This window comes from Artibeus jamaicensis, unplaced genomic scaffold, assembly GCF_021234435.1.
Source record: "Artibeus jamaicensis isolate MK-2021 breed Jamaican fruit bat unplaced genomic scaffold, CSHL_Jam_final contig_264, whole genome shotgun sequence".
NCBI lineage: Eukaryota > Metazoa > Chordata > Mammalia > Chiroptera > Phyllostomidae > Artibeus > Artibeus jamaicensis.
The window spans coordinates 2,376,877-2,403,694 of record NW_026521576.1 but is presented as its reverse complement, the minus strand read 5'-3'; positions in this window follow the sequence as shown (position 1 = coordinate 2,403,694).

The window sequence follows — 26,818 nt, the reverse complement described above, 5'->3', positions numbered from 1 at the left end:
CACATGTCTGCATCCCATACCAACAGCTTCATTGGAAGTCTTCCACAGTGACCTTCCACTGGGATCTCTGCAAAGACCTACTTATGGGACACTGGAGAAGCTTACTGACACTTCTTCTCTTTGACTCAGAACTTAGTACTTTTCCACTCCTAGCATTTTCCTCTCTTTCTGTCCCTGGTCCCAGGGTCCACAAAATTTCTGGAACCTTTTGTTGGGGTTGCCTTTGGAAGGGAGATGACATCCACATCTGTGCTGATCCACCTGACCTTGAAAAATGGGCCATTCCATAGGAACAAATAGAAGATGGAGAGAATTGAAGTTTTTTCTAGTTTTGCTTCTTCTTTATACTACCACAATAAGTAATTAAAGACCTATGACTTTCATTTTCAACTTATTGTTTTAATCATCTCTCTGACGCTTGGCAGCTTAGCTTCAGTTGAACTCCAAGAGTTTACTCTCACCACTACTTTTCAACATGGTTCTGAAAGTCCTAGCCAGAGCAATAGTCAAGTAAAAGGAAATTAAAGGTGTATAGATTGGAAAGGAAGAGCCAAACAGTCTCTACTTACAGACAACATGATTGTCTACTTGGACATTTCCAAGGATTCTACAAAAATAACTGAGTTGCAAGATACAAAGACACCATACAATTTGTAATCATCTCTTTATATACTAACAAAGGAAAATCAGAAATTAAAATTAGGAACACTATGCCCTTTATGTTTACTAAAACATAAAAAAGAAAATAATAAAGTATAGATATAACAAAACTAGTACAGATTCTGTACAATGAAAACTACAAAATTTTAATTTAACTCTGTTAGTCTTTATAGTAAATGTGCCAATTCTCCTAAAAATTAATTTATAAGTTTAATGAAATTCCTATCAAAATTCAGGAAAGATTCTTGTAGATATAGACAGGCTGATTCTATTATTGATATGGAGAAGGAAATGGGAGAGATATAGTGTTTTTGTAAAAGAAGAATGCCATTGGGGATAATGATACTACCTGGATTTTTTATTGTGGTCAAGTATATATCAGAAAGGTGCCATTTGAACTATTTTTTAAGTGTGCAACTCAGTGACATTAATTACATTCACAATACTGTGCAGCTGTCATCACTTTATTTTAAAAAAAATTTTCATCACCCTAAACTCCATACCCACTATGTATTAATTCTCCATTTTTCTCTCCCCTCCAGCCTTGGGTTTCCAGTAGACAAGCTGTGGTTCATCTTATTGAGGATACTTTCATGAAATGGGTCCCCTCTTTCTTGCTGTTTTCAAGATTCTGTCTTTCCTTTGTCTTTCTACAGTTTGATTATGAGGTGTTTTACTATCAGAATCTGAGTTTCTTCAGTGTGTAATTAATGTTTCCCATCAAATTTTAGAAGTTTTTAGCTTTTATGTCTTCAGATATTTCTTCTGTCCCTTTTTTGCTCATTCCTCTTATTTTGTATATTGTGTATATATTGGGACACATGAGATTGTCCCCAAAATTTCTGATGTTCTCTTTATCTTTTCCTATTTTTTTTATCTTTTTGTTTCTAGACTGGATAATCTCAATCACCTTATCTTCAAGTTTGCTTATTCGTTCATCTGTCAACTCAAACCTGTCTCTAGAATTTCTATGATTCTTTTATTTTTCAATTTCTCTTTAGATGTATTTTCTATTTGGTAAGACTACTCTCATACTTTTCTTTAGTATATAGTATAATGTCTCTTAGTTTTTTCAAATATCTATAATTGTTGATTTAAAGTTTTTGGTAAATTCAACATCTGGGCTCCCTCAAGAACTTGTTCTTTTACTACCTTTTCCCCCTGAACATGGGCTATACTTTGTATGTGCAATATTTTTATTGTTGTTGTTGAAAATTTAACAACCACAACAAAAATTCATAAATGATATAATATGGCAACTAAGGAAATTAGGTCTCTCAGCTACCCAGTGTTCCTGGTCATTGGTGTTTGTCCATGTTGTTACTGTTGTTTGTTTAGTGACTTTCTGAATGCATTTTGTAAAGTCTACATTTGTTTTATGCAGCCACCAAAGTTTCTGTTTAGTTTAATGAGAAGCTAATATGGGACACAGATTATCTTAAATGCCTTGCAAAACTAAGCTTCATTGGTTTTGCAGAGGGATTTGTGTTTTTCTGTGTGTCTGAGCATGACTTTAATATTTCTGCATTTATAAAGACCTCAGTCTTTTTTCCTGCTTGCACAGAGCTACACAGTCATCAGAGATGCAATCTCAGGATTTTCCCCTGTCTTTCCTGAGCATGCACACAGAGCTACATATGTATATCACCTTCTAGATTCCCAGCACTATATTGAAACTTTTCAAAACACCTATTCCCCAGGTGTTCCTTATGAGTTTGTTAGTCAGTGGCTTGTTTGCTCTACTGCTACCACTTCCACTGGAAGCTTTAATATCAAACTGTTGTCATTGCTTGTTTTGATAAACTCTCCTGGAAGAAAAGTCAATTCTCCCTGAGTAAACTCTGAATAAGATCAAATAATAACAAGCCCTGTGAATGGGAGTTTCTGAGGGACTTTCAGGTGACTCATATAATGAGAATTTTCTGGGGATGGGCTTTTGTGGAATTCCAAAACTATCCGCACCTTCTAGTGGCTATTAGGCTTCCATTTATCATAACAATTTTATTGTTGAGATTTTCTACTTTTATCAGTATTTGTAATTGATTGTTTAAGCAGTTTTATGACAGCTGCTTAATAATCCTTATCAGAAAATTCTATCTCAGTGCTAACATCATTTGATTTTTTTTTCTCATTCAACTTGAGATTTTCCTGGCAGGTGATTAACAAAAGTTGGCTTTATTCATTATGCCTAACATGAGGAACTGTGGAGACTGTACTTTATCTGAGATTGGGCCCACTTTAAGTATAAATGAAACCTAGAAATCTCAACATAAAGAAAATAAATTTATTATGTAGTATTCAAAAATTTATTTATAGCAAAATTTATTATATGTAAAGATGTAAAGCCAAAGACATAAATAAACTAGAAAAAATATTTGCAACTAGTAGAACAAACCAACAGCATGGTATGTTTTTTATAGTCCCAATTCTAGCTTTTTAAATTTTCCCTATGCTTATCTATCTTATTCTCCCTTTTTAGTTTCTTTCTGTTTGCCTTGTCTTCTTGCTCTGTGCAGCTTAACCAACACCTGCCTTGGGGGACACATTGTATTAACTGTCTTTGGGACCTCAGTCCCTTAGGTCCAGGTGGCTTTGGCCAATTAAATCCAATTTTTTTAAATTATTTTTTATTTAAATATTTTTCAAGTACAGTATTTTGTCTTTTATTCCAATCCCAGCCCACGGTCTCCATGCTCCCCACCTCCCTCCCATTTCCACCCCCCTTAGTTGCTGTCCACGTGTCCTTTATACTTTTTTCTATAAATCCTTCCCCTCTTTCCCCTGAAATTCCCTCCCCTCTCCTCTCTAGTCGCTGTCCCCCTGTTCTCTATTTCAGTGCCATTGTTTTCATTTTGATTGATTGTTTGTTTTGTTGTTTAGCTTCATGTTAAAGGTGAGATCATATGGTATTTGTCTTTCACAGCCTGGCTTATTTCACTCAGCATAATGCTTTCCAGTTCCATCCTAGCTGTTGCAAATGGTAGGAGCTTCTTTCTTTCTGCTGCATAGAATTCCATTGTGTATATGTACCATAATTTTTTTGATCCATTCATTTACTGATGGGCACCCAGGTTGCTTCCAGCTTTTGGCTATTGTAAATTGTTCTGCTATGAAAATTGTGGTGCATAGGTTCTTTTGGATTGGTGTTTTGGAGTTCTTAGGATATAATCCCAGCAGTACAATTGCTGGGAAAAAGGCAAGTCCATTTTTATTTTTCTGAGAAAATTGCATACTGTTTTCCATAATGGTTGTATCAATCTGCAATTCCACCAACAGTGAAGTAAGGAACCCTTTTCCCCACAACTTCTCCAACATTTGTTGTTTGTTGCTTTGTTTATGATAGCCATCCTGACTGGTGTAAAGTGGTATCTAATTGTGGTTTTAATTTGTGTCTCTCTCATAGCTCTAGATATTGAGCATCTTTTCATGTGTCTCTGGATCCTTTGTATGTCCTCCTTGGAGAAGTGTCTGTTCAAGTCCTTTCCCATTTTTTAATTGGGTTATTTGTCTTCTTAGAGTGGAGTCGTGTAAGTTCTTTGTATATTTGGGAGATTAAACCCTTGCCTGAAGTATCATTGGCAATTGTTTTCCCATACAGTTGGTTGTCTTTTTATTTTAATACTGTTTTCTTTAGCCATACAGAAGCTGTTTATTTTGATGAGATCCCATTTGTTTATTCTTTCCTTTATGTCCCTTGCTCTAGGGGACATATCAGTGAAAATGTTGCTGAGCAAAATATCTGAGATTTTCTTGCCAATGTTCTCCTCTAGGACTTTAATGGTTTCACAGCTTATATTTAAGTCTTTTATCCACCTTGAGTTTATTTTGGTGTATGGTGTAATTTGTGCTCAAGTTTCATTTTTTTGCATGTAGCTGTCCAGTTCTCCCAACACCATTTTTTGAAGAGGCTATCTTTACTCCATTTTATGTTACTGCCCCCTTTGTCAAATATTAATTGACTGTAGAGACTTGGGTTGATTTCTGGGCTCTCTGTTCTGTTCCATTGGTCTATGTGCCTGTTTTTATGCCACTACCAGGCTGTTCTGATTACAGTGGCTTTGTAATACAGTTTGATATCAGATATTGTGATCCCTCCTACTTTCTTCTTCTTTCTCAGAAGAGCAGCTGCTATTCAAGCTCGTTTATGATTCCATATAAATTTTTGAAGTATTTGTTCTATGTCTGTGAAATATGGCATTGGTACTTTGATAGGTATTGCATTGAATCTGTATATGTTTTGGGTAGTATGGACATTTTGATGATGTTAATTCTTCCAATCCATGAACAAGGTATATGTTTCCATATGTTTGTGTCTTCCCTGATTTCTTTCTTCAGTGCTGTGTAGTTTTCTGCATACAGATCTTTTACCTCTTTGGTTAGGTTTATTCCCAGATATTTTATTTTTCTTATTGCTATATCAAATGGGATTTTTTTCTTGATTTCTGCTTATGCTGATTCATTGTTAGTATACAAAAATGCCTTTGATTTCTGGATATTGACTTTGTATCCTGCTGTTTTGCCAAATTCATTAATTAGTTTGAGCAGTTTTTGGGTAGAGTCTATAGGATTTTCCATGTACACTATCATGTCATCTGCAAACAGTGACAGTTTTGTTTCCTCCTTTCCTATTTGGATGCCTTTTATTTCCTTTTCCTGCCTGATCGCTGTGGCCAGAACTTCTAATATTATATTGAATAGAAGTGGTGAAAGTGGATATCCTTGTCTTGTTCCTGATCTTAGTGGAAAGGCTTTTAGTTTTTGCCCATTGAGTATGATATTGGCTGTAGGTCTCTCATATATGGCCTTTATTATATTGAGGAATGCTCCCTCTATACCCACTTTGCTGAGTGTTTTTATCATAAATGTGTGTTGTACCTTATCAAAAGCTTTTTCTGCATTCATTGATATGATCATGTGATTTTTATCTTTGCTTTTGTTTATGTGATGAATTACATTTACTGATTTGTGAATATTGAACCATCCTTGAGTCCCTGGGATTAATCCCACTTGATCATGCTGTATGATCATTTTAATGTATTGTTGGATGCGGTTTGTCAATATTTTGTTGAGGATTTTAGCGTCTATGTTCATCAGAGATATTGGCCTTAAGTGCTCTTTTTTTGTTGTATCTTTATCTGGTTTTGGGATTAGGATGATGCTGCCTTCATAAAAAGAGTTTGGGAGTCTTCCATCATTTTGATTTTTTGGAATAGTCTGTGAAGGATAGGGGTTAGCTCTTCCTTAAATGCCTTGTAGAATTCTCCTTTGAAACTATCTGGTCCAGGGATTTTGTGTGATGGGTGGTTTTTGATTACTGTTTCAATTCATCTGTTGTTACTGGTCTGTTCAAGCTTTCTACTTCTTCTTCATTGAGTTTTGGAAGATAATATTTTTTCTAGAATTTTGTCCATATCCCCTAGGTTTTCAAATTTCTTGGCACACAGTTCTTTATAGTAATTTCTCACAATCCCTTCTAGTTCTCTGGTATCAGTTGTAATCTCTCCTCTTTCATTTCTGATTGTGTTTATTTGTGTCCTCTCACTTCTTTTATTGATGAGCCTACTTAAAGGTTTGTCTATTTTGTTTATCTTTTCAAAAAAACAGATCCTGGATTCATTGATCCTAAGAATTGTGCTTTTATTCTCTATGTCATTTAGTTCTGCTTTGATCTTGGTTATTTTCTTCCTTCTACTTGCTCTGGGCTGTCTTTTTTGTTGTTCCTTGAGTTCTTGCAGGTGTAGCGGTAGATTCTTTGTTTGAAATGTTTCTATCTTCTTTAGGTGAGCCTGTATTGCAATGAACTTCCTTCTCAGGACTGCCTCTGCTGCATCCCATAAGTTTTGGGTTATTGTGAATTCATTTTCATTTGTTTCCAGAAACTTTTTGATTTCTTCCATGATTTCATTCTTGTCCCATTTGTTGTTTAAAAGCATGCCATTCAATCGCCCTAATTTTGAGTGTTTGATATTTTTTTGTTCCTTGGGGTTGGTTTCTAGTTTCATTCCCTTGTGGAGAAAATGCTTGGTATGATTTCAATTTTCTTGAATTTGTTTAGGCTAATTTTGTGTCCTATCATATGGTCTATCTTTGAAACTGTTCCATGTGCATTTGAAAAGAATGTGTATTCAGCTTCTTTGGGATGAAGGGTTCTGTATATATCAGTTAGGTCCATTTCATCTAGGCCATTGTTCAATACCACAATATCTTTGTTGATATTTTGTTTGGTACATCTGTCCATTTTTGACAGTGGGGTATTAAAATCCCCTACTATAATTGTGTTGCTGTCAATATCTTTCTTGAAGTCCTCTAATATTTTTTGATATATTTGGGTGTTCCTATGTTGGGTGCATATATATTTATGTTGTTAATGTCTTCTTGGTGAATTCTTCTTTTGAGTATTATAAAGTGACCTTCTGGGTCTCTCTTTATGGCCCTTTTTTTTGAAGTCTATTATGTCTAATATGAGTATTGCTACCCTGGCTTTTCTTTTTCTTTTCTGTTTGCTTGGAAGATTTGTTTCCAGCTCTTCACTTTCAGTCTGTGTAGATCTTTTGTCCTGAGGTGGGTGTCTTGTAGGCAGCATATGTGTGGGTCATGCTTTCTTATCCATTAAGCTATTCTACGTCTTTTGAATGAAGCTTTTAATTCATTTACATTTAATGTTATTATAGATAGATACTTATTCACTGCCATTTTTGTACCTGTGTTCCTCTCAGTATCTCTTTACCTTCCTTAAAGCAGTCCTTTTAGCATCTCTTGCAGAGCTGGTTTGGTGAAGGCATATCTTTTAGACTTCTTTTGTCTTGGAAGCACTTTATTTGGCCTTCTATCTTGATTGAGAGCCTTGCTGGGTAAAGTAGCCTTGGTTGCAAGACTTTGGTTCTCATTACTGTGTGAATTCTTATTACTATAGTTTTTCATTTTTATATATTTTATTAATTATGCCATTACAGTTGTTCTATTCCCCCCTTCATTTCCCTCCATACTGAACACTCCCTCCCCCATCAGTCCCCCCTTTACTTTATGACCACATGTCTCAAGTTCTTTAGATTCTATATTTCCCATACTATTCTTGCCCTCCCCCTATCTATATTCTACCTACCATCTGTGCTACTTATTTTCTGTACCTTCCCCCCGCTTCTCCTTCTCCCACTCCCCTGTTGCTCACCCTCCATGTTTTCTTCATTTCTATGGTTCTGCTCCTGATCTTGCTGTCCTCTTAGTTTGCTTTTGTTTTAGATGTGGTTCTTATTAACTGTGAGTTTGCTGTCCTTTCACTGTTCATCTTTTTTATCTTCTTTTTCTTAGGTAAGTCCCTTTAACATTTCATATAATAAGGGCTTGGTGATGATGGACTTCTTGAATTTGATCTTATCTGAGAAGCACTCTATCTGTCCTTCCATTCTAAATGAAAGTTTTGCTGGATAGAGCAATCTTGGTTGTAGGTCTTTGGATTTCATGATTTGGAATACCTCTTTCCAGCCCCTTCTTGCCTGTAAGGTCTCTTTTGAGAAATCATCTGACAGTCTGATGGGAACTCCTTGGTAGGTGACTGTCCCCTTAGCTCTTGCTGCTTCTAGGATTCTCTCCTTCATTTTCATCTTGGCTAATGTAATTATGATGTGCCTTGGTGTGTTTCTTATTGGGTCGAACTTCTTTGGGACTCTCTGAGCTTCCTGGATTTCCTGGAAGTCTATTTCCTTTGCCAGATTGGGGAAATTCTCCTTTATTATTTGTTCAAATAAGTTTTCCACTCATGGCTGTTCCTCTCCCCCTTCTGGTACCCCTATAATTCAGATGTTGGAGCATTTAAAGATGTCCTGGAAGTTCCTAAGTCTCTTCTCATTTTTTGAATTCTTATTTCTTCATATTTTCCTGTTTGCCCATTATTTTCTTCCTTCTGGTTGACTCCCTTGATTTGAGTCCCAGTTTCCTTTTCATCGCTTTTGTTTTCCTGTGCAATTCCCTTCATTTCAATTAGTTTAGCCTTCATATGTTCCTCTAATTTGTAAGTATAGTCAACCAGTTCTGTGAGGATCCTGATCACCAGTGTTTTGAACTGTGCATCTGAAAGTTTTGCTATTTCTTCATCACTTAGATTTATGGGCTCTGGGACTTTGAGATCTTCTTGAGCCATTTTTGATCTGTTTGTGCCTGTTAATTATGAGGAGTGGAGCCTTAGGTGTTTATCAGGGTAGGGCCGCCCAGGTTGCTGGTTTGTGATGCTGTATGTGGGGGCTGGGTCAGAGTGGGGAAATGGTGGCCCCCTTTGCTGCCTCTCACTGCTGGGGCCTGCTCTGTCCCGTTGTCTCACGGCCCACTCCTTGGCTGGTCTATCTGCGCAGGAATGCGGGACCACAGTCAACCCACTGCCCTGCACCCTCGCTGGGTATGCCAGTTGCTCACTGGGTTGGTCACTGGGTCCACCCTTTGCAACCCCATGCCTGGGATTTGCACGCCTGAGTCCGTCTGACCGAGTTTTCCTGTGCAACCCTGCTTTGCCAGGTGCTGGCTTCACCCCTCTTACCGGTCAGGCTGAAGAATTTGTTGTTATCAGACTTCTGAAAAGTTCAATTTTCTCTGTTCTGGCTGTGTTTTCTGTTGCTAATATTTTGTTGTCTCTTAACTTGGTTGTGGGAGAAAGCACGGTGTCTCCACCTATGCCTCCATCTTGGCGGAAGTCCTAGTTTTTCTTTTTCAAATGACACGTTCTTTACCCACATTTAAGCAAATGCTAAACACTTAATTTAACTGTACCATCTGGCATTACAGCCTTAAATAAATTTTGTTTGCTTGAAAAATTCCTAAATATATATTATTTACAATATAGATTATTTGTTAGGATTTACTTATTTCTTTGGTTTTCCACTCATATAAATTAAAATTTATTTTATATTCTTCTATAATATTTTTGAAAACAAGAAAGTATAATTTTTCTACTGTTTTTTACATTTCTACAAATGCTAATAGATGGGGGTCTTATAGATAACATATTTTACTTGTACCAAAGAAAAATCTAACCAACAGTTTTACTTCACAAGACCCTACACAGAATTGTCTAGCAAAGGCAGAGAGAGAAAAAGATATGCTTGTCAAGATGAGTCAAGAATGATTAACAAAGAATATTTGGATTAGACCATTGTGAAAATGCATTGTAGACTTCTCTGTATAAAAGAGAGTATAAAAGTAAAGTTAGAGTTCCCGGGAAAGACAGCAATGGAGTAGGATGGAGTGATTCCTTTTCCCTGTACACATGGGAGAAAATCCTGGCTAATCTATGGAGGAACAGTGCAAACAGCCAACAGTTCCCTAGCATATATGAAAATAAGAGACCAGAAACTTTAATGAAAACTGAAAAACCAGATGGTAAGGAGATGGCTGCAGGGCGGTAGGGTCTCAGGAGCAAAGACAGGATCAGCAGTGGCCTTGGTAGGTTCTCAGTGCCTGGAGCCCATTGGGTCTACCACAGATGCTTTGGGAGCCCTGGGCCTGCCTAAGGGTCCTTGGGAGAGAGCTGGGTCATCAGCTCCCTCCCTCCCCGGCCAAGCAATAATGGGCACTGGGAGAGACCTGTTTGCTTGAGTTTGTAGAGTGGGTTATAAGGACAAAGGCCTGTGATCGCCCACGAAGTCTGTGGTCACCAGCTTGAGAGAATTCAGAAGTGCAGTGTTGGGTTCTGACTCTGATAGTCACCAGTCTGGCTGGGGGGATTAGACTGCTGAGTGGCAGGCTTTCTTAAGGAGAAATTTTTTGGAGAGCAAACTGAAGAATTCTCCTTCAACAGCCACTTGGCCTGCTCCCTGCCCAGCCTGGCAGTGAACCTGAGGTTGGGCAGAAAGCCTTGCATTCCCCCACAGAACTGAAAAGGGTCCACACCAGATCCCATGGGACCCAGGCATCCTGGCTAGCGTGTACACGCCCCCACACCCCAGCCCACAGTGATGACCCCCCGGGAAAGTGCTCTAAAGAGGACCTAAATCCCCTCTGTGGGACTCTGGGGAGAGGTGCCAGTTTACCTCCTGGGAGAGCACTGGCAGAAAAACCGCACAAATTGCCCCTCAGCACTGCAGCCAGTGAGACCAGTTAAACCAGTTTGGCCAGTCTGAAACCAACAAGAGATTTTTTTTAAAGTAATCTTTTATCTTTTAAAATTTATTATTGTTTTATCTTTCAATACTTTTTTCCTCTCTTTTCTTTTTTCCTGTTTTATTCCTTCTTCCTTTCTTTCCAAACTTATTGCTTCTTCCTCCTTTCTTCTGCCTGTTTTTTCTTTTACCCACAAGAGACACAATTTGGAACCACAAAAAGACCAGAGTTGGACCCAAAGAGGGGGAATACCAACAGTAGAGACAGAGAGACAAACTTCACTTTGCTATAGCAGAGAAGCCACAACATGCTGCATATTTGTATTATTATTTTTTCATTATTCTCACTTCTTTTATATTTTAATAGTATCTTTGTATTCCTACTCTTTCTGTATAGGTTTCTTTGCCTTGGCTGGTTATATTGTATCATTTGACAGGTTCCCCTTGTTCTCTCCTCCACAGTGTATTGCTAATTTTCTATGCTTCATGCAACTTGTTTTCATTTAGAAAACCACCCAAAGTTCTATAGCCCCTATTCATGTTATCCAGATCATGCAGAGTCTGTCATATGATTGTTGCTCTAATATTATTGTAAATAATAGCTGTTATATACAACTGTAAATGCTTCACAATACAACTTCCGGATCTTAGCCCACTTCAGTTTCCTGAACTCTATTACTGTAGTGGATAACTCTATTTGCTCACACACTACACCTATTTACTATCCTTTACTCTCACCTTACCACAGAATCTGACCTCCAAGAATCTCACTGCTTTCTAGATCCAACTAACAACCCTTCCCTCCCCAATAAGAGACTTATCTTTTGTCCATCCTTTCTTAAAACTGGCTAGTTGGGTTGAAGGTTACGGTTAACACTATATGTAGCCTAAAGGTCTCCTATCTCTTCTCTACTGGTTGTGACTTTAAATATTATAAAATACTCTCCTGCTGTCATAAACCATTTTGCCTCACCCTCCAACAGATCACACACAAAAAAAGTAGGTGGAAGCAGTGAACACTGGGATACCCACTGGAAGAGAAAACCCAAACAACAAAGAAACCACCAAAAGATAACAAGAGAAGAAGGTGAAGGAGGGAGTAGAAACCACATAAAACTCAATCTAAGACCTATCTGAAAATACAACTAAATAGTGGAGAAACCTACCCAGTACAAATAACTGAACAAGAGCAAAAAGGAATCCTCAAAACTTTGTACAAACAAAAGAATTAGCTTCAACACTACCTGCCCTCACAACTACAACAAATTAAAACAGGTGGTGGACAGAGGGTCCATCAGTTAAGCAGCTGATAGGAACGACCCACAAAAGAAAGACCCCAAAACCACCAAAACCCAAGGACAAATACAAAGCCAACTTAAATGTCAGCTCAAGACAAGTGAGCTCGGGATATCAAGGAGACTACACCACGAAAGCTCACAGGGATTTTACCACAGAAGTTCACACCATAAACCCAAGAAGCCAGAACAAATAAATTTAAGAAGCTGAAGCTAACAAGAAGAGTCTCACAAACAATGGGAAGACAAAGAAACAATCTGCAAATGAAAGGAAAGGAGGAAGCCTCAGAACGAATGCTACATAAATTAGAGGCAAGTCAGCTATCAGATATTGAATTTAAAGCAATGGTTATTAAAAAGCTCCATGAGCTCATAATGAGTTACCAGAAAATACAGGGGAGCTACAATGAACTCAATGGAAACTATATCAACATGAAAAAGAAAATAGAAACTATCATCAAGGGCCAAGAGGAAATGAAGAGTACAATATCTGAACTGAAGAACAGAGTAGAAGGAATCAAAAGTAGGACCGATGAAGGAGGAGGTTGGAGCAGTGAGCTGGAGGACAAAGTAGAAAAAAAACTCCCACAAAAAGCAAGAAAATGAAGAGGCTCAGAAAGAATGAAGAGGGATTAAGACAAATGCAAGACAATATAAAATGTAATAATATCCGTGTCTGTGAAATACGCCATTGGTACTTTAATAGGTATTGCATTGAATCTGTATATTGCTTTGGGTAGTATGGACATTTCGATGATGTTAATTCTTCCAATCCATGAACACAGTATATGTTTCCATTTGTTTGTGTCTTCCCTGATTTCTTTCTTCAGTGTTGTGTAGTTTTCTGCATACAGGTCTTTTACCTCTTTGGTTAGGTTTATTCCCAGATATTTTATTTTTCTTTTTGCTATATCGAATGGGATTTTTTCCTTGATTTCTGCTTCTGCTGATTCATTGTTTGTATACAAAAATGCCTTTGATTTCTGGATATTGACTTTGTATCCTGCTGTTTTGCCAAATTCATTAATTAGTTTGAGCAGTTTTTGGGTAGAGTCTATAGGATTTTCCATGTACACTATCATGTCATCTGCAAACAGTGACAATTTTGTTTCCTCCTTTCCTATTTGGATGCCTTTTATTTCCTTTTCCTGCCTGATCGCTGTGACCAAAACTTCTAATACTATATTGAATAGTAGTGGTGAAAGTGGACATCCTTGTCTTGTTCCTGATCTTAGTGGAAAAGCTTTTAGTTTTTGTCCATTGAGTATGATATTGGCTGTAGGTCTCTCATATATGGCCTTTATTATATTGAGGAATGTTCCCTCTATTCCCATTTTGCTGAGTGTTTTTATCATAAATGGGTGTTGTACCTTATCGAAAGCTTTTTCTGCATCTATTGATATGATCATGTGGTTTTTGTCTTTGCTTTTGTTTATGTGATGCAGTATGGAATTTTCTCAGAAAAATAAAAATTGACCTGCCTTTTGACCCAGCAATTCCACTGCTAGGATTATACCCCAAGAATCCTAAAACATCAATTTCAAAGAACCTATGCACCACAATGTTCATAGCAGCACAATTTACAATAGCCAAGAGTTGGAAGCAACCTAGGTACCCATCAGTAAATGAATGGATCAAAAAATTGTGGTACATATACACAATGGAATTCTATGCAGCAGAGAGAAAGAAGGAGCTACTACCTTTTGCAACAACATGGATGGAACTGGAAAGCATTATGCTGAGTGAAATAGGCCAGGCATTGAAGGGCAAATACCATATGATCTCACCTTTGACAGGAAGCTAAAGAATAAAACAAACAAGCAAACAGAATAAAAACAAAGACGCTGAAATAGAGAACAAGTGGGCAGCGACCAGAGGGGAGAGGGAAGGGAACTTAAGGGGAAAAATGGGGAGGGATTTTGAGGAACAAGTAGGAAAGACACAGAGATGAGGACTGGGGGGGGGGAATGGGAGGGAGGGGGGAGACCGGGCAGGGGGGTGGGGTGGGATGGGAGAAATAGATAAAAAAAAATGTACTTGAAAAGTAACTAAATAAAATTTAAAAAAATGTAATAATATCCGAATAATAGGGATACCAGAAAAAGAAGAAGAACAACAAGGGACAGAAAACCTATTTGACACAATAATGAGGGAAAACTTCCCTACTTTGATGAGAGAAAAAGTCACACAAATCCAGGAATCACACAGAGTCCCAATCAAGAGGAACCCAAAGAGGACCACTTCAAGACACATCATCATCAAAATGGCAAAATTTCAAGACAAAGAGAGAATCTTAAAGTCAGCAAGGGAGAAAAAGGAAGTAACATACCAGGGAGCCCCAATTAGGTTCACTGCTCACTTCTCAATAGAAATACTCCAAGCAAGAAGAGATTGGCAGAAAATATTCTAAGTAATGAGAACCAGAGGCTTACAACCAAGGGTACTTCACCCAGTAAGGCTCTCAATCAGGTTAGAAGGCCAAATAAAGGGTTTCCAAGACAAAATAAGTCTAATAGAATATACCTCCATGAAACCAGCTCTGCAAGAAGTGCTAAAAGGACTGCTTTAAGGCAAGGAAGGAAAATACAGAAACAGCGAGGAACTCAGGTATAAACATGGCAATGAATAAGTACCTACCAATAATAACATTAAATGTAAATGAATTAAATGCTCCAATCAAACAACGTAGAATAGCTGCATGGATAAGAAAGCATGACCCACACATATGCTGCCTACAAGACACCCACCTCAGGACAAAAGACCATCACAGACTAAAAGTGAAAGGCTGGAAACAAGTTTTCCAAGCAAATGGACAAGAAAAAAAGCTGGGGTAGCAATTCTCATATCTGACAAAATAGACTTCAAAAAAAGGGCCATAAAGAGAGACCCAGAAGGTCACTTCATTATACTCAAGGGAAGAATCCACCAAGAAGACATTAACATTGTAAATATATATGCACCCAACATAGGAGCACCCAAATATATCAAGAAAATCTTAGAGGACTTCAAGACAGATATTGACAGCAACACAATTATAGTAGGGGATTTTAACACCCCACTGTCAAAAATGGGCAGATCTTCCAAACAAAATATTAACAAAGATATTGTGGCATTAAACAACACCCTTGATGAAATGGACTTAACTGAAATATAGAGAGCCCTTCATCCCAAAGAAGGTAAATACACATTCTTTTCAAATGCATGTGGAACATTTTCAAAGATAGACCACATGATAGGCCACAAAACACACCTCAACAAATTAAAAAAAACTGAAATCATACCAAGCATTTTCTCTGACCACAAGGGACTGAAACTGGAAAACAACCCCCCCAAAAAAAAACCAAAACACCCCAAATCATGAAGATTGAATAGCATGCTATTAAACAATGAATGGGTCAAGAATAAAATTAGGGAAGAAATCAAAACATTTCTGGGAACAAATGAAAATGAACTGACAACATCCCAAATCTTATGGGACACAGCAGAAACAGTCCTGAGAGGGAAGTTCATAGAAATACCTACCTACCTAAAAAAAGAAACATTTCAAACAAACAACCTAACCCTATACCTAAATGAACTCCAGGAACAGCAACAAAGACAGCCCAAATGCAAGTAGAAGGAAGGAAATAACCAAGATCAGAGCAGAATTAAATGACATAGAGACTAAAAGAACAATTCTAAAGATCAATGAATCTAGAATCTGTTTTTTTGAAAAGATAGACAAAATAGACAAGCCTTTAAGTAGGCTCATCAATAAAAGAATAGAAAGGACCCAAATAAACAAAATCTGAAGTGAAATAGGACAGATTACAACTGACACCACAGAAATACAAAGGATTATAAGAAATTACTATGAAGAACTGTATGCCAAGAAATTTGAAAACCTAGGGGAAATGGACAAAATTCTAGACAAATATAATCTTCCAAAACTCAATCAAGAAGAAGCAGAAAGCTTGAACAGACCAATAACAGCAGATGAAATTGAAGCAGTAATCAAAAACCTCCCATCACAGAAAATCCCTGGAGCAGGTGGTTTCGCAGGAGAATTCTACAAAACATTTAAGAAAGATCTAACCACTATTCTTCACAGACTATTCCAAAAAATCAAAATGGTGGAAGACTCCCAAACTCTTTTTATGAAGGCAGCATCATCCTAATCCCAAAACCAGACAAAGATAGAACAAAGAAAGAACACTTCAGGCCAATATCACTGATGAACATAGACGCTAAAATCCTCAACAAAATATTCACAAACCGCATCCAACAATACATTAAAGTGATCATACAGCATGACCAAATGGGATTCACCCCAGGTATGCAAGGATGGTTCAATATTCACAAATTAGTAAATGTAATACATCACATAAACAAAAGCAAAGACAAAAACCACATGAGTATATGAATAGACTCAGAAAAAGATTTTGATAATGTACAACACCCATTTATAATAAAGGCACTCAGCAAAATGGGAATAGAGGGAGCATTCCTCAATATAATAAAGGCCATATATGAGAGACCTACAGCCAACATCATACTCAATAGAAAAAAACTAAGATCAGGAACAAGTCAAAGTTGTCTGCTTTCACCATTTCTATTCAATATAGTATTGGAAGTCCTATTCATTGAGATCAGACAAGAAAAGGAAATACAATGCATTCAAATTGGAAAGGAGGAAACAAAAGTGCCACTGTTCGCAGATGACATGATAGTGTACATGGAAAATCCTGTAGACTCCACCCAAAAACTGCCCAACCTAATAAATGAATGTGGGAAAACAGCGGGATACAAAGTAAATATCCAAAAATCAAAGGCATTTTTGTATACCAACAATGGGACAGCAGAAACACACCTCAGGGGGGAAAAGTCACATTTGATATAGCAACAAGAAAAATAAAATACCTCAGAATAAACCTAACCAATGATGTAAAAGACCTGTACCAAAAATCTACAGAAGTACTGGCTGGTGTAGCTGAATGGATTTAGTGTGGACCTGTGAAGCAAACGATTGCGGTTCTATTCCTAGTCAGGGCACATGCCTGGGTTGCAAGACATTTCCAAGCAGGGAATGCATGAGAAGCAAACACACATTGATATTTCTCTCTTTCTCTCCTTTCCTTCCCCTCTGAAGATAAATAAATAAATCTTTCAAAGAAAAAAAAAGAAAAACTACACAAAACTGAAGAAATTAAGGAAGACAAACAAATGGAAACATATACCATGTTCATGGATCAGAAGAATTAACATCATTAAAATGTCCATACTACCCAAAGAAATTCATAGATTCAATGCAATAACTATTAAAGTACCAATGGCATATTTCACAGATATAGAGCAAACACTTCAAAAATGTATATGGAACCATAAACAACCCCCAATACTTACAGCAACTTTTAGAAATAAGAACAAAGTAGGAGAATTCACAATACTTTATATCAAACTCTATTACAAGGCCACTGTAATTAAAACAGGCTGGTACTGGCATAAGAGCACATATATAGACCAATGGACCAGAATGAGAGCCCAGAAATAAACCCAGGTCTCTATGGTCAATTGATATTTGACAAAGCAGGGAGCAGGATAAAGTGTACTAAAACTAGCCTCTTCAACAAATGGTGTTGGGAAGCTGGACAGCTACATGCAAAAAAATGAAACTCGAGCACCAACTTACACCATATACAAAAATAAATTCAAGGTGGAAAAAGGACTTAAATATGTCTCATGACACAATTAAAGTCCTAGAAGAGAAATTAGGCAGGAAAATATCAGACATTTCATGCAGCAATATTTCCACTGATATGTCCCCTAGAGCAAGGGACATAAAGAAAAGAACAAACAAATAGGATCTCATCAAAATATAAAGCTACTGCACAGTTAAGGGAAACAGCATTAAAATGAAAGGAAACTAACCATATTGGAAAACATATTTGTCAATGATACCTCAGACAAGGGTTTGATCTTCAAAATATGTAAAGAACTCACATGACTCCACTCTAAAAAGACAAGCAACCCAATTAAAAAATGGGCAAATGACTTGAATAGACACATCTCCAAGGAGGACATACAGAGGGTCCAGCTCAGTGTTGCTAAGTATCAGAAAGATGCAAATTAAACCACAATGTGATACACCCTCACACCACTGAGAATGGCCATCATAAACAAAGCAACAAGCAACAACTGTTGGACAGGTTGTGGAGAAAAGGGAACCCTAATGGACTGTTGGTGGGATTGCAGACTGGTACAACCACTGTGCAAAACAGTATGAAATTTCCTCATAAAACCAAAATGGAACTGCCTTTTGACTCAGCAATTCCACTGCTAGGATTATATCCTAAGAACCCTAAAACTCCAATCCAAAAGAACCTATGCACCCCAATGATCATAGCAGCACAATTTGCAATAGCCAAGTGCTGGAAGCAACCTAGGTGCCCGCCAGTAAATGAATGGATCAAAAATTATGGTACATATACACAATGGAATTCTATGCAGCAGAGAGAAAGAAGGAGCTCCTACCCTTTGCAACAGCATGGATGTAAATGGAAAGCATTATGCTGAGTGAAATAAGTCAGGCAGTGAAAGACAAATACCATATGATCTCACTTTTAACAGGAACCTAATCAACAAAACAAAGCAAGCAAATATATAAACAAAGACACTGAAATTGAGAACAGGCAACAATGACCAGAGGGGATGTGTAGGGGATAAAGGTTGAATGGTTTCCAGGAACAATTATAAAGGATACATGGACAATAACAAGGGGTATGGAAACAAAAGAGGGAAATAGGGAGGCCTGAGGTGGTGTGAAGGGGTGAGGGGAAAAGGAAGAAAACTATACTTAACAATTTTAAAATGTTTTAAAAAATAAGGAGACTTCCAGCCAAGATAGAGACATAGGTAGACACACTGTGCCTCCTCACACAATCAAAATAAGGACAACAATTTAGAAACAAAATAACAACCAGAACTGACAGAAAATTGAACTGTGGGGAAGTTGGACAACCAAGGAGTTAAAATACACACACTTGTCCAGACTGTTAGGCGGAGTGGAGTTGGGAGGCCAGAAGGAGTGGTGTCCCGGCACAAAAAGCAGTGGCACCAGGTGCTCAATGCAACCCCCCAGTGTGCAAGATGGCAGTGGGTGGACCCTGTGAATGCAGGTGGCCGCTGTCAGACCCCGGGCGCAGGGTGGAAATGAGCACACCCAGAGAGGTGGCAATTGTAAAGCAAGGCAATGTATGCAAGGCAGCTGGCTGACTGGGCAGTTCCACATTCTCGTGCAGATAAACCAGGTGAAACTGGGGAATGAGACTGATTGAGCAACCCAGGGTTCCAGTGCTGGGGGGAAAAAAAGCCTCGAAGCACCAATTGGAAACACCTGTGGGGGTTGAGGCTCAGGGAGAGACTCCCAGCCTCATAGGAGAGTTCGTTGGAGAGACCCACAGGGTCCTAGAATATACACAAGCCCACCCACATAGGGATCAGTACCAGAAGGGCACACTCTGCTTGGAGGAAGCGATGAAGGGGACTGAAATCTGACAGAGAATGAAGCAAGAGCCATTGTTCCCTCTCGGACCCCACCCCACATACAGCATCACCACACAGCCACTGGGTTGCCCTGCCCTGGTGAACAACTAAGGCCCCTCATATGTAACAGGTGTGACAAAAAATATATATAAATATATATATCATCATCATAAGATGATATATAAATATCATCTAATACATATAAATTTCTGTTAAACCAAGAGAATATTAGAACTTGAACTAATGTATAAATTATGTTCCCTGAGACTACTTCTGTATTAACATTTTCTTTTTATTGTTCCCTAAGTGATGCTTTGGGGTTGCTTTATAGAGTGGCATGAGTATGGAAAATTAAATAAATAAGATATACATTGTATTAAATTTGTACTTAATTTTAAATGGCAATTATAAATACAATTTCTATATTACTTTTATTTTCGTACAATGAACCACTTTTATCAAAATTATTTCTTTGGTCGTTCAATTATTTTTTTTATTATTGTTCAAGTACAGTTGTCTTCCATTTTCCCCCCATCAATCCCTTCACCCTAGCTATCCTGAGCTCCCACCCTCAATTCTACTCCCTTTAGCTTTGTCCATGTATTCTTTTTTTAAAAATTTTATTTAGTTATTTTTCAAGTACAGTTTTCTGGCTATTTCTCCCATCCCAGCCCACCCAGCCCCGTGCTCCCCACCTCCCTCCCATTTCCACCCCCCTTAGTTCTTGTCCCTGTGTCCTTCATACTTGTTCCTCCAAATCCCTCCCCTTTTTTTCCCCTTAAATTCCCTCTCCTCTCCTCTCTGGTCACTGTCCCCTTGTTATTTATTTCAGTGTCTTTGTTTTTATTCTGCTTGCTTGTTTGTTTTGTTGTTTAGCTTCCTGTTAAAGGTGACATCATATGGTATTTGTCTTTCAACACCTGGCCTATTTCACTCAGCATAATGCTTTCCAGTTCCATCCATGTTGTTGCAAAGGGTAGTAGCTCCTTCTTTCTCTCTGCTGCATAGAATTCCATTGTGTATATGTACCATAAATTTTTGATCCATTCATTTACTGACAGGCACCTAGGTTGCTTCCAACTCTTGGCTATGGTAAATTGTGCTGCTATGAACATTGTGGTGCATAGGTTCTTTGAAATTGATGTTTTAGGATTCTTAGGATATAATCCTAGCAGTGGAATTGCTGGGTCAAAAGGCAGGTTGATTTTTATTTTTCTGAGAAAATTCCATACTGTTTTCCATAATGGATGTACCAGTCTCCAATCCCACCAACAGTGAAGTAGGGAACCCTTTTCCCCGAAACCTCTCCGACATTTGTTGTTTGTTGCTTTGTTTATGATAGCCATTTCGACTGGTGTAAAGTGGTATCTCATTGTGGTTTTAATTTGCATCTCTCTGATAGCTAACAATATTGAGCATCTCTTCATGTGTCTCTGGATCTTCTGTATGTTCTCTTTGAAGAAGTGTCTGTTCAAGTCCTTTTCCCATTTTTTAATTGGGTTATTTGTCTTCTTAGAGTGGAGTCGTGTAAGTTCTTTGAATATTTTGGAGATTACACATTTGTCTGAGGTATCATTGGCAAATATATTTTCCCATACAGTTGGTTGTCTTTTAAATTTGATACTGTTTTCTTTAGCCACGCGGAAGCTTTTTATTGTGATAAGATCCCATTTGTTTATTCTTCCCTTTATATTCCTTGCTCTAGGGGACATATCAGTAAAAATATTGCTGGGTGAAATATCTGAGATTTTCCTGCCAATGTTCTCCTCTAGGACTTTAATGGTTTCACAGCTTATATTTAAGTCTTTTATCCACCTTGAGTTTATTTTGGTGTATGATGTAAGTTTGTGCTCAAGTTTCTTTTTTTTTGCACGTAGCTGTCCAGTTCTCCCAACACCATTTGTTGAAGAGGCTATCTTTACTCCATTTTATGTTACTGCCCCCTTTGTCAAATATTAATTGACTGTAGAGACTTGGGTTTATTTCTGGGCTCTCTGTTCTGTTCCATTGGTCTATGTGCCTGTTTTTATGCCAGTGCCAGGCTGTTTTGATTACAACCCTTTCAACCTTTTCCCATTTCCCCCATTGGTTACTACCACCTCCCATCTGGTTACTGTCAATTTGTTCTTAATTTCAAGGTCTCTGGTTATATTTTGCTTGTTTGTTTGGTTTGTTGATTAGGTTCCACTTATCAGTGAGATCATATGATATGTGTATTTCACCACCTGGGTTACTTCACTTAGCATAATGCTCTCCAAATCCATCCAAGTTGTCACCAAGGGTAGGAGCTCCTTCTTTCTTTCTGCAGTGTACTATTTTATTATGTAACTGTACTGTAATTTTTTGATTCACTCATTTACTGATGGGCAGTTAGGTTGCTTCCAGCACTCATGCTACTATGAACATTGGGGTGCATAGGTTCTTTTGAATTGGTGTTTCAGGTTTCTTGGAGTATAGTGTCAGAAGTGGAATTGCCGGGTCAAAAGGCAGTTCCATTTTTGTTTTCTGAGGATAATAGATACTGTTTTTCACAGTGGCTGCACCAGTCTGCATTCCTGCCAAGAGTGCACTAAGGTTCCCTTCTCTGCACAACTTCACCAGCAGTTTATTTTTTTACCAGCAAACCTCACTTGCTGTTTGCTGATTTGGTTACAATGGCCATTCTGACTGGTGTTAAGTGGTATCTGCTTGTGGTTTTAATTTGCACCTCTCTGATGGCTAATGATGCTGAGCATCTTTTCATGTGTCTATGGACCCTCTGTATGTCCTCCTTGAAGAAATGTCTGTTCAGGACTTTTGACCATTGTTTAATTGGGTTGTTTGTCTTCCTAGAGTGGAGTCATGTGAGTTCTTTATATATTTTGGAGATTAAACCCTTGTCTGAGGTATCATTGGCAAATATATTTTCCCAAACAGTTGGTTCTCTTTTCATTTTAATGTTGTTTTATTTACCCATGTAGAAGCTTATTTTGATGAGGTCCCATTTGTTTACTCTTTCCTTTATGTCCCCTATCTAGGAGACAGACATATCAGTGGAAATATTGCCGCATGGAATATATGAGATTTTCCTGCCTATGTTCTCCTGAAGGACTTTTATGGTGTTATGACTTATATTTAAGTCTTTTATCCACCTTGAATTTATTGTTTGTATGGAGTAAGTTGGTGGTCAAGTTTCATTTTTTTGCATGTAGCTGTCAAGATATCCCACTGTTTATTGAAGAGGCTACTTTTACTCTCTTTTATGCTTCTTCCCCTTTTGTCAAATATTAATTGACCGGAGAGACTTGGATTTATTTCTGTGTTCTCTATTTCATTGGTCTATGTGTATTCTTATGTCAGTACTAGGATATTTTGATTACAGTGGCCTTGTAATACAATTTGATATCAAGTTTTGTGATCCCTCTTACTTTGTCCTTCTTTCTCAAAATTCCTGCAGCTATTCAGGGTCATTTATGGTTCCATATACATTTTTGAAGTTTTTTTCTATATTTGTGAAATATGTCATTGCTGCTTTAATAGGGATTGCATTGAATCTATAAATTGCTTTGGGTAGTATGGACATTTTGATGATGTTAAATATTCCAATCCATGAACATGGTACATGCTTCTATTTCTTTGTGCCTTCCTTAATTTCTTTCTTCAGTGTTGTGTAGTTTTCTGAGTACAGGTCTTTTACATCCTTGGTTAGGTTTATTCCTAGGTCTTTATTTATTTTTGCTTAATCAAATGGGATTTTTTTCTGATTTCTGTGTCCGATATTTTATTTTTTGGTGTACAAAAATGCCTTTAATTTCTGAATATAGACTTGATATCCCACTATTTTGCCAAATTTTCTTATTATGTCAAGTAGGATTTTTGTGTGTGTGTGTATGTGTGGAATACATAGGATTTTCTATGTACACTATCATGTCATCTGCAAACAGTGACAGTTTTGTTTTCTGCTTTCTGATTTGAATGCCTTTTATTTCCTTTTCTTGTCTCACTGCTGTGGCTAAAACTTCCGATAGTATGTTGAATAGAAGTGGTGAAATTGGACAACCTTGTCTTGTTCCTGATCTTAGTGGAAAAGATTTTAGTTTTTGCCCATTGACTATGATGTTAGCTGTAGGTGTCTCATATATGGCCTAATTATATTGAGAAATGCTCCCTGTATTCCCACTTTGCTGAGTGTTTTAGTCATAAATGGGTGTTGTACCTTATCAAAAGCTTTTTCCACATCTATTGATATAATCATGTGGTTTTTATCTTTGCTTTTGTTTATGTGATGTGTTACATTTATTCATTTACAAATATTGTACCATCCTTTCATCCCTGGGATGAATTCCATTTGATCATGGTGTATTATCTTTTTCACATATTGCTGTATATGGTATGCAATATTTTTTGAGGATTTTAGCATCTATGTTCATCAATGATACCGGCCTGAAGTTTTCTTTCTTTGTTGTGTCTTTATCTGGTTTTGGAATTAGAATGATGCTGGCTTCATAAAAAGAGTTTGAGAGTCTTCAATCTTCTTGGATTTTTTGTAATAGTCTGTGAAGGATAGGGGTTAGCTCTTCCTTCAATGCTTTGTAAAATTTTCCTGTGAAACTGTGTGCTTCAGGGCTTTTTTTGTGTCAGGAGTTTTTTGATTACTGCTTCAATTTTGTCAGCTGTTATTGATCTGTTCAGGCTTTCTGCTTCTTCATTTTTTGTTATTTTAAATAGTTTTTAAGAATATTGTAAGTACGATGATATATAAGAAACTTGAAGTATTATATATCAGTTTTGTTATGTTATAAACTAACTTTGGTTTATAGCACACTCAGTTATTTAGCTTGGATTTTTTTTCAGTTATTTCATCCCATCATTTGCAAATAATGTCCCCTTTGCCATCTTCTTTCTAATATAATTTTATCTTATTCTTTTTTCTATATTTATTATTTTGCTAGATTTTATTGGCATGTGGTTAGAAAATATGTGTTGCTACTGATGAGAATGAAAAGACATTTAATATTTTGTGTTTAAGCATAGTACTGATTGTTGGTTGGATTTGGTATATTCTTATTAGCTATGTTGTTCTATCCTTGCCTTTAAATTTTTTTAAATTTAATTGATTGGGGTGATATTGGGTAATAAAATTATATAAGTTTCAAGTGTACAATTCTATAATTCACCATCAGTGTATCTTATTGTATGTTCAGTATCCAAAGTGAAGTCTCTTTCTGTCACTGTTTATCCCTCCTTTACCATCTTCTACCTTCCCACACTCCACTTTCTCTCTGATTATCATCATATTATTGTCTGTGTCTATGAGGTTTTTTAATTGTTTTTTGCTTAATCATTTCACCCTTTTCACCCAACTCTCCAACCTGCCTCCCCTATGACGGCTGTCATTCTGTTTTCTGTATCTGAGTCTGTTTCTATTTTTCATCTGTCTGTTTATTTATTTATTTGGTTTATTAGGTTCCACATATATGTGCAATAGTATGACATTTTCTTTCTCTGACTGCCTTATTTCACTTAACATAATACACCCCTGGTACATTTATGCTGTTGCAAAGTGTAAAATACCTTTCTTTTTATGGCCAAGTAATATTCCAGTTCACAAATGTACTACAGAATTTTTATCCACTTATCTAATAATGGGCACTTGGGCTGCTTCCAAATCTTGGCTGTTGTGAACAATGCTGCAGTTAACATAGGGTTCATATATTATTTTGAATTAGTGTTTTAGATTTCTTCAGATAAACAAGGTCTGTCCAGAGAAAGTCTGACTATTGTTAATATAAGGAGAATGGTTTGAGGGACATTGATGCAACCTGGCAGCCATGGAGAGTGGACCGGAATGCTTATGCATGAATAATGAGGAGTTTACTTTATTAGTGCAGGTTGTAGACACTGTTGAGTGAGCATGAGTACTGTGCAGCTTTTGCATTCAAAATGAATGAGCGAGTAGAGCAACAAATCTGACTCAGATTTTGTGTTAAGCTTGAATATTCCTCTATGGAAACTATTTGGATGATTCAGAAGGCCACAGCTATGGGCAACTGGTGATTGGCAATTTCATCATGCAGTTTTTTGGTGAAGCATCAAACCAACCAGGTGACTCAGGCCCCCTGCAGCTGAGGTTTGCTGCCCTGTGACTTCTGGTTTTTCTTGAAACTAAAATCACCTTTGAAAGGGAAGAGATTTCAGACTGCCAGTGAGATTCAGGAAAATAAAACAGGGCAGCTGATGGTAACTGGGAAAACTGTGAGATCCTAACGTGCTTACTTTGTAGGGGACTAAGGCATGATTGTCTTATATACAATGTTTCTTGTACCTTCTTCAATAAATATCTTTATTTCTTATATTACATGGTTGGATACTTTCTGGACATATCTCATATTCCTAGAATTGAAATTGTTAGGTAATAAGGCAGTTTCATTTTTTATTTTTTTGAGGAAACTCCATATTTTTTTCCACAGTGGCTACAACAATCTATATTCCTACTAACAGTGTACAAGTGCTCCCTTTTCTTCACATCTTAACCAGCACTTGTTGCTTGTTGATTTATTGATGACAGTCATTCTGACAGGTTTAAGGTGGTATTTATCTCATTGTAGTTTCAACTTGCATTTCTCTGATGATTAGTGATGTTGAGCATCTTTCCCTATGTTTATTGGCCATCTGTATAACTTCTTTGGAGGAGTGTCTATTTAGGTTCATTGCCAATTTATAATTTGATTGTTTGTTTTTTTTGGTATTAAGTTGTATAAATTATTTATAAATTTTGTATATTAACACCTTTTCAGATGTATCATTGGTGAATATGTTCTCCCATTCAATGGGTTGTCTTTTCATTTTGTTGATGGTTTCCTTTGCTGTGCAAAAACTTTTTGGTTTGATGTAGGCTCATTCGTTTATTTTTTCTTTTGTTTCCCTTGCCTGAGGAGATATATCAGATGAAAATATTACTATGAGAAATGTCTGATATTTGACTGCCTAAGTTTTCTTCTAGAATTTCTATGATTTTCAGTCTTATATTTAAGTCTTTAATCCATTTTGAGTTTATTCTTGTGCATGATGCAAATAATCCGTACTCAGAAAATTATAATACATTGAAAAAAAACATTGACGAAGATACACATAAGTGGAAGCACATACCGTGTTCATGGACAGGAAGAATTAACACCATTAATGTTAATGATGTTAAAGCAATCTATGATACAATGCAATTTCTATCAAGATACAATGGTGTCTCTCACAGAGCTAGAACAAAGACCTCAAAAATTT